This window comes from Erinaceus europaeus, chromosome 12, assembly GCF_950295315.1.
Source record: "Erinaceus europaeus chromosome 12, mEriEur2.1, whole genome shotgun sequence".
Classification (NCBI taxonomy): Eukaryota; Metazoa; Chordata; class Mammalia; order Eulipotyphla; family Erinaceidae; genus Erinaceus; species Erinaceus europaeus.
In genome coordinates this window covers 5293240-5302564 of record NC_080173.1, presented here as the reverse complement: position 1 = coordinate 5302564, position 9325 = coordinate 5293240, and the positions used below count along the sequence as shown (strand labels likewise).

The window sequence follows — 9325 nt, the reverse complement described above, 5'->3', positions numbered from 1 at the left end:
AGACACCTGCAGACCTGCTTCATCGTTTGTGAAGCGACCCCCTTGCAGGTGGGGAGCTGGGGGCTCAAACCGGGATCCTTGCTGGTCCTTATGCTTTGCACCATGGGCGCTTAACCCGCTTCGCTACCGACCGGCCCCTCCTTTGTTATTCTGACTCACTTCCTCAATCGCTTCTTGGCACTTATAGGAACACACCCTTCTTCCAGTATTCTGAGATAGGTTATTATACCCTTTTTTTTTTTTTTTTTTTTGCCTGCTCACTGATGTTCAAAACCGGGATTAACAGGCAATTCTCTATCAGAAGGGAGGTTCTGGAAGACCTTAGAGTGAACTTGATGCTTATTGAGAAAGCAATACATCAAGGGTCTATTTACCTTTGGATAGAGACAGAGAGAAATTGAGAGGGAAGCGGGAGAGGGACTTATTATAACAATGCTTCACTGCTTGTGAAGCTTCCTTCCCTGCAGGTGGGGGCCCAGGGTCGTGAATGCGGGTTCTTGGGCACTGTAATATGTGCCACTGCCTGACTCCAATCAAAGATCTTTTGGAGGTTGGACACAGCCCACATGGTATGTGGTATTGGGGCTTTGGGGCTGTCAGCAGCAGTGTGGTTGGGACTTAGCCGATGGTAAGGAAGGAAATGTGGTAGATTTGAATTGAAATGCACATCATTTTGGATATGATCAGTATTGCCCCTGATCCTGGGAGACCACCCTGGGCCTTGGTTTAGAGGAAAACTACTTGAGATCTTAAGATGAGTAACAATAGGAGAAGAACCCTCCTCCCCAGCAGCACTGACTGTCTCTGGCTTATGGTGTTGCACAGGACTGAACCTGGGGTTTTGGAGCCTCACACAGGAACGTCTTTTTGCATCACTGTTGTGCCGTCTCCTACAAAGTCACTGCTTTCTGTTGCGTTTAGTGACTGTCTAGATTGTTGTCATGTCTTAATCCTCCGATATCCAAGAAGTGAAGTGCTAGGACTGTAGTGGGGTCAGGTACAATAACCTCTTTGTTGTAGCATTTGTTTGTGGTGTCAGGAAATACTGGTGGAGAAGCTGAGAGTCTGGAGTGGCCAAAAGCTGTGGTCTGGTCAGTAGCATGGCTGTGAGTGTGTGTGTGTGTGTGCGCCCACGTGTCATGTCACTGGTAATACTGACTCATGCGTATTCCTAGTAAACAGATAAATCAAATACCCAGTCAGGTGCATGCAGTGGTGATGCTTGTGGCGAGACAGGGCCGTGGCGCACTGAACTCAGCCAATCTGAGGTCGAGGAAAAGGAGGTGGTGATGATGAGAATCAGTCTTAGGTCTGAAGAAAAAGAAGGTTGAGGTGAATTTTCTTTCTTTTCTTTTTTCTTTCTTTCCTTTCATTTCCTTCTTTCTTTTCTTAAACCAGAGCACTACTCAGCTCTGGCTTATGGTGGTGTGGAGGACTGAACCTCAGGCCCTTGGAACCTCAGGCCTTTATGCTATCTCCCCCACCCTTGAGTTAAAACTATTTTTTTACATTGAATTTTTATTATTTTTTCCTTATTAGGGGGATTAATAGTTTACAGTTGAAAGTAAAATACAGTAGTTGGTCCATGTGTAACATTTCTCAGTTTTCCATATAACACTCCAACCCCCTCTAGGTCTTCTGCCATCATGTTCCAGGACCTGAGCACTCACTCCCCTCCCCCTAACACCCCCTCCCCCCCAGTCCTTTACTTTGCTGCAATACACCAACTCCAGGCCTGCTTTGTGTTTTTCCCTTCTGTTGTTCTTTCTCAACTTCTGTCCATGAATGAGGTCATCCCACCTTCATCCTTCTCTTTCTGGCTGATCTCATGTCACATGATTCCTTTAAGCTCCATCCAAGCTGAGGTGAAGAAGGTGACTTCAGAGTTAAAACTTCAGACACTGTTACTTAAAACTGATGTGGAGGCAGGTGATCCATGAGGTGAAGGCCACTGTATTCAAAATGGACGATTTGGACTCTTAGGAAATTAAGGGGTGAGAATGGCCAATTTCCTAGCCTGCTATGAATCTGTGTCTGGCTTTGCTCAGAGGAGAAAGAAACAGACCATAGTTAGGGAACTTTCTTCTTCTTCTTCTAGCCAATGAGCATTTGCATATTTATAATATAACATTATTGACTTGAAAATCAGCACTTACTGTTACCATGAGGCAAACTCTTAAGAGTTGAGTTACTGAATGCTGAGTATTGCCTTTGGCTGCCTTAACAGGGCGAGGACGAATGATTCATGGGTTGTATATGGACCTGTGGGCAGGGCAGTCCCCATTCCTGATGTAGACAAAACTTGGGGGGGGGGGGGAGACTGGAATAACAGTGGCATCCTTTGGGAACCCCTGACCTAGAGAAAACATTGTTTTGAACTTTCCTTTTCCAAGGGATGGAATTGTCTGTATTCATACATGAGAGCCTTTTACCTTAACCCTCCTCTCAAACTCATCTCCTTTCTTTCTTAGCTGTAATGTTTACCAATAGATGAACAGGACAGCCCTGAAATTCCTGTTTTCTGTTCACTGGCTTGGGACATGCAGTCAATGACCTGAGTCTTTTCTTTTTATATTATTTATTTTTATAAATAAATAAATATTTATTTATTTATTCATTCCCTTTTGTTGCCCTTGTTGTTGTAGCCATTGATGTCGTCATTGTTGGATAGGACAGAGAGAGATGGAGAGAGGAGGGGGAAGACAGAGAGGGGGAGAGAAAGACAGACACCTGCAGACCTGCTTCACTGCCTGTGAAGCGACTCCCCTGCAGGTGGGGAGCCAGGGGCTCGAACCGGGATCCTTGCGCTTTGTGCCACGTGCGTGCGCTTAATCCGCTGCGCTACCGCTGGACTCCCAGTGACCTGAGTCTTTTCTAATAGCATCAGCTTCTTCATCTGTGCAGAAACCAGTCTGTAAAGCAGATGGTGTTGGGCTTGCAAAGGAAATCAGCCTAGAATTGTAGCAACGACCCTAGAAGGAGATACAGTATCTCCAGGAATGGAAGGAAACAGAAAGTGAGCCCCGTCTTCATTTACTTCCAAGGGGACTGCACTGTATGGTAAGCGGGGAGGGAGTTGGGCGGGAGTGGTCGATACTTTCAGTTTAGTGTGGCAAGAATCAACCTGAGCATCTTGATGGTCATGGCTAGCACTGTGGACTTTGCTCAGTGTGATGGTTGGAGCTCACTGATGCTCCCCTCTCTCTTCTCCTCCCAGACTCTCTACATGCACGATATCCTGCCTCTCCTTACACCTCCCAACACCATGTCAGCTCCTCTGTCCTAGACTCAGGCAGAATGGGCAGGCACTGAAGCAGTTTGAGAAGCTCCAGTGTCTACTCTTTGCTGTAAACCTCTGGGTTGCAGTCTTCCGTGGCAAACTCTTGGAGCTGACTCAAAATCTTACAGGCTATTGGCGTTACCTGGTATGAAAATTGTCTAGAGCCCAGATTTCTCGACGGGTGCTAATCTCTTGGTGCTATTCCTCCTCCTGATATGTCGTCTTTCTCCATTTTCTCTATCCTGGGTAGAACATTGTTGTTTTTGTTCGGGAGCTCCAGCAGGCCGGGCTAGCTTCGCAGCGGTGAACAGAGACTCGGGGACTCATGGCTGGGCTGTACGCAGTATCTCTTTATTCATGCAGGACGCAGCGCAATCTATACCAAGCTAAGCTAAACTAACCACTACAAACAACAATCTTGTCCTTATAAATATACTGGCCCAGTAGGGTGGGAACAGGATGCGACGCAGAGAGGGTGGAGAGAAAAGTGACTGGTGAAAATCAGTGTGAGACAAGGAGAGGGGGCGGAGCAAAAACATATCATGAACCAGTGGGGATTGAACCAATGCCCTGTAGTGGTTATGTAAACAGAATACAGTGGTTATGTAAATAGAATACAGTGGTTATGTAAATAGAATACAGTGTTAAGCAGGGGGTATTAAACCAATGAAACAGAAGGGGTCTCATGCATACCAACAGAACATGGGTGGGGAGCCTCTAGGTTTTGGGGGTCCCAGAGTTATTTACTTACCACAGAGGGTTCTGTTGAGCCCACATGCTGCTTGTTTTGCAAACATGGTAAATTATTATCCATGTACATACATGCCAACTGTTACTAGGCATACATATAATCTCAATTCAAGTGAATCTTAATTCAAGTACAGTGTCACAGAGGAAAGGATCCAAGGGAATTGGAGAAAACCAAAAATAGAAACTTGATGGGGGTCAGGCAGTAGCGCAGCGGGTTAACTGCACATGGCATGAAGTTTAAGGACCGGCATAAGGATCCCAGTTCGAGCCCCCAGCTCCCCACCTGCAGGGAGGTTGCTTCACAAGCGGTGAAGTAGGTCTACAGGTGTCTTTCTCTCCCCTTCTCTGTCTTCCCCTCCATTTCTCTCCGTCCTATCCGGCAACAACGACATCAATAACAACAACAACAACAATAACCACAATGATAAAACAACAAGGGCAACAAAAGGGGGAAAAAGTAGTCGACAGGAGCAGTGCATCATGGGTGGTACAGGCACTGGGCCCCAGCAATAACTCTGGAGGCAAATACTAATAATAAATTTAAAAAATAAAGAAAAACTTGTAAGGAAAAAAAAAAAGAAATTGATGACCTTGGCACAACTAACAGAAAAGCTTAATGAAGTCAACTGCATTGTACTCTAGCTGGAGGAAGGGAGAGAGGGAGACCCTGTCTGAAGCATAGGGATTCTGTGGATTGGGCTGTCAATCTTGTGATTTCATCCTCTGTGTGGCCAATATACATCATAGTATAAGACTGTACTGAATGAAGAGCTTCCTTTGCAGGTGCCGGTCGGTGGTGGTGCACCAGGTTGAGTAAACGTGTTACAATGTGCAAGGACCCAGGTTTGAGCCCCCGGTTCCCACCTGCAGGGGGAAAGCTTCATGAGTGGTGAAGCAGGGCTGAAGGTGCCTCTCTATCTCTGTTCTTCTCTATCTCCCCCTTCCTTCTCAATTTCTGGCTGTCTCTCTCTAATAATAAAAAAAAAAGATTTAAAAAGGGAGTCGGGCGATAGCGCAGCCGGTTAAGTGCACGTGGCGCAAAGCACAAGAACCGGCGTAAGGATTCCGGTTCGAGCCCCGGCTCCCCACCTGCAGGGGAGTCGCTTCACAGGCGGTGAAGCAGGTCTGCAGGTGTCTGTCTTTCTCTCCTCTCTCTGTCTCCCCTCCTCTCTCCGTTTCTCTCTGTCCTATCCAACAACGACATCAATAACAACAGTAACTACAACAACAATAAAACAAGGGCAACAAAAGGAAAAATAAATAATAAAAAAATTTTTTAAAAAGATTAAAAAAAAGAAAACAACCCTTCCTTTGCAAAGGTATACCCTGCTGGCAAATACACTTATTCAGCTGGCTGATCATAATGTCCTTCTCTAGAAAGAAGTTAATTCACATTGTAGGTTTATAGATTAGGCCGTTTTGACTTTGGTCAATAGTATTGTCTTCTGTGTTCCAAAAATCATTTCTAGTCCTACAGAGTAGAAACTTGTACGCTGAAGAAAGACCAACCCAAGGTATTGTGACTGTCATTCTCATGCAGGTCTTCCTTAAAACTGCAGATTTAACCGTGACAAACCTAATGAAATAGTTTCTACTTAGACCTAGATACCCTCCTCACCTACTTCCTATTTCATGTCCCTCAATCACTCCAAAGCTAACCTTGTCAGACAAAGTAAGGACTACAAAAGCTGAATAAGGACAAGAGACCGGCACACTTTAATGATGACTCTACCAGGTGACCCCATCACCTGGGGCCTTAGTCAGGGAGTCCTGCAATTTCCACACAGACATGATGAGCCTAAACCTCTAACAGATCCCTCTCTCCACTGTCACTGGTCATCTCCATCAGGAACAACATAATGGACCCCTTTGTGGGCCCCTATAGGACCTTGCCTTCAATGTGGACCAACAAGAGTAGGAACTGTTCATTCTCCTAAGGGAGCTTGGACAACACACTCTTACCTATCACCCGAGGATGATGGGTCCTGAAATGAGTGCAGCCTGGAATGTTCCTAGCCGTGACCACAGAATGTGAGCCCAGACTTACAGGGATGCAGAGGTCACACAGGCTCCTGCACTGAATATGGGCCTCAGATCAAACTGATGGGGTTTACAGTTAATATTATTTATATGCTTTTCCTATATTTGGGAGCTACTCTTCCATGATCCAGCTTTCTAGTCCTTTTTCCAACTATGACACCATCTCCCCAGACAATAACTTGAGTCACCTGCATGTTAGCTGTCAGACTCAGGCAAAAACTAGTGAAGTCATGGGCCCCTTGGAATAGACCTAAAATAGACCTACTAGCTTTTTCCAAAATGGAGACCCCAAATCTTCATCTGCAATATTATTTCCTTTAGGTTCCCGACTATGTAACAATTTGTTCTGCTTTGTATCTTAATGCTTTTTCAGTCACCAGGTTCCAGATGCTACCATGACGCCAATCTGACTTCCCTGGGCAGATGACCCCACCAATGTGTCCTGGAGCCCCACTAGGGAAAGAGAGAGACAGGTTGGGAGTACGGATCCATCTGCCAACACCCATGGTCAGTGGAAAAGCATTTCCAAAAGCCAGACCTCCCACCTTCTGCATCCCACAATGACCCTGGGTCCATATTCCCAGAGAGATAAAGAACAGGAAAGCTTTCAAGGGGGGGTGGGGTGGGATATGGAGTTCTGGTGGTAATTTTGTGGAACTGTACCCCTTTTATCCTTATAGTCTTGTCAATATTTCCATTTTATAAATCAATAAAAAATAAAAGTAAAATAAGCTATTTATGACTCAAGATAAAAAAACAAAACTGCAGGTTAAGTTACATACTAGCAAGTCAATCTAATGCTCTCCTTGACAGATGTTTGTACCAAACATATGAAAGTAGCTCTTTAAGATCCCTTACTGTTACTTTAGTAAGGAAACAATCTTGAATGGTGCTCAAGGCAATCTTGATGATACAAAATTTTATTCTATTATGTTTAGACAAAATTCCAGTCAGTGCCACTCAGTTCATTATACAATACACTCAGATGCATAAGCTAACTGTACATTCTATTTACAGGAGGCAAAGTTAGCCATAAAGGAGATCTTCCTAGGAATCCATGAATAAATTTCCTAGGTTTATTAAGAGGTCCTGAATTGTGGAATTTCTGTCAGTACTTGGAACAACTCATACTTTTCCATGTAATTAGCCCCATTTATGAATGTATGTATGTATGTATGTATGTGTGTGTGTATGTATGTATGTATTTATTGCCTCCAGAGTTATTGCTGGGGCCTGCTGCTGGCACTACAAATCCACTGCTCCTGGCAGTCATTTTTCCCATTTTATTGGCTATGACAGAGAGAAACTGAGAGGGGAGGGAAGATAGAGAGGGAGAAAGACACCTGCAGACCTGCTTTACCGCTTGTGAAGTGACCCCCCCCACCCCCTGCAGGTGGGGAGTTGGGGGTTCAAACACGGGTCCTTGTGTTTTGTACTATGTGCACTTAACCTGGTATGCCACTGCCCGGCCCCCACCCCATTGTTTTAGAAACAATTTTATGTTGATATTTGTTTAAATAGTATTGAGATTCTATTTATTGCCCATATTATATGTAGGAGGAAGGGCAAGGAAGGTTCACTTCCTTCTCCAAATGTTCTGTGACTTACAGCACCTCAATAATAAGGGCCATATGGAGTGTTTATTGAACTGAAACTATCCTCACTGACATTCTGCCAGATGATTTTCCCAAAAACAGTGGTTCTGAAACATCTTTTGAGAAGTGAGCCTACCTTTTGAACAGTCCCGTGTTCGGGTAAATGATTTCTTTCTTTCTTTCTTTTAAAAAATGATTTTCTTTATGTCAGCATTTCCCAAAATGTGCTCTGGAAAAAAAAAAGAGGAATGAAGAGATATTAATAGCTTGTTATTCAGATTTTCTGTGCCATGATATTGGAGAAACACCAACTTCAACAAAGTAGAATTCTACTGCTGTAGGGCTTCTCGGAACAATGTAATATTTATTATTAACTGTGAGACTGGTTCAAATCCCATTTGGCCATCCTTTATGTATGAAATGTTCTTCAAACGCAACTTCCTAATAGTGTCGGGGAAAGTAAATCCATTTCACAAGAGAACAGGAGCTGCTGAGCACGTTAGGATCACTCCAGACTAAGAGGGCACACAGGCCCACATAATCCAGTGACCCCTAACGCAGCTCACCAAGTTCAGGCAATAAGCACCTGTGGAAAGTTGCTGTCTTGGCAGGAAACCCAGTAATTTAAAATCAGGAGACCTGCTTTTCTTTTCTTTTCTTTTTTTTTTCTCTCTCTCTTTTTTCTTTCTTTTTTTTTTTTTTTTGCCTCCAGGTTTATCGTTGGGGCTCAGTGCTGGCACTACCAACCCACTGCTCCTGGTGACCTTTCCCCCCCCCCATTTTACTCGATAGGACAGAGAGAAATTGAGAAAGGAGTGGGAGATAGTGAGAGAGATAGACAGAAAGACACCTGCAGACCTGCTTCAACGCTTCAAGCGGACTTGCAGCACGTGGAGGGGACCTGGGGACTCGAACCTGGATTCTTGCGCTTAATACTAAGTGCACCACCGCCCGGCCCCCACCTGTTTTTCACTCGTGTGATAACTTGTCAGTCTTCACCCTCCTTTCCCACAAACGAAAGCATCCCCCCCCCCCCCCCCCGCCAAAAAAAAATACCTGCCTTTCCCCAATGTGAACTGCACTCTGCACTCTGCGTCCTCCCGATCCACTTTCTCTCCACTTAACTTCCAGGGTTAGCTGTACCTCTTCCGGTCTAACTTCTCTTTTATATCTTACCATGACGAAAATACTAGGTACATTCATTCATTCATTCATTCTTTTTTTTTTTTTTTTTTTTTAACTTGACTGCCTTTTATTTTTGGTGAGCTGGGCCTCTTGGCATGCACTATGTATCTGCTCCCGGATTTTCTCCGTTCAGATAAGAGACAGAGAGGGGGGGGCCGGGCGGTAGCGCACCTGTCACAGGGCACAAAGACCCGGGTTCGAGCCCCCGGTCCCCACTTGCAGGGGGAAAGTTTTGCGAGTGGTGGAACAGGGCTGCGGGTGTCTCTCTCCCTTATCCTCTCAGTTTCTGGCTGTCTGTATCCAATCAACCATGATGATGATGATGATGATGATGATGATGATAAACTCCTAGGTGGTCACGCTGGGATTAAAATCTGGGTCATTCTCAAAGATTCAGAAAAATGCACCCTAAATCATGTCTTTTTAAATTGTGGAGTGGGGGAGGGGGCGACACCATTGCCTCCAAAGACCAGCC

At 44.9% G+C, this 9325-nt stretch overlaps 1 long non-coding RNA gene across 1 annotated transcript in view; it reads right to left on the bottom strand.

Moving 5' to 3' along the window:
* Positions 1–1699: 1699 nt before the first annotated feature.
* The window catches only part of LOC132541815 (uncharacterized), a 7726-nt gene continuing 100 nt past the window's right edge, over positions 1700–9325 (bottom strand). The window contains exons 1-3 of the long non-coding RNA XR_009552896.1: positions 9022–9325; positions 7802–7894; positions 1700–1951 (exon numbers count right to left, since the gene is read on the bottom strand). The exon at positions 9022–9325 is cut by the window's right edge and continues 100 nt beyond it. This is a non-coding gene — a long non-coding RNA (uncharacterized LOC132541815). The remainder of the gene's footprint in view (positions 1952–7801; positions 7895–9021) is intronic.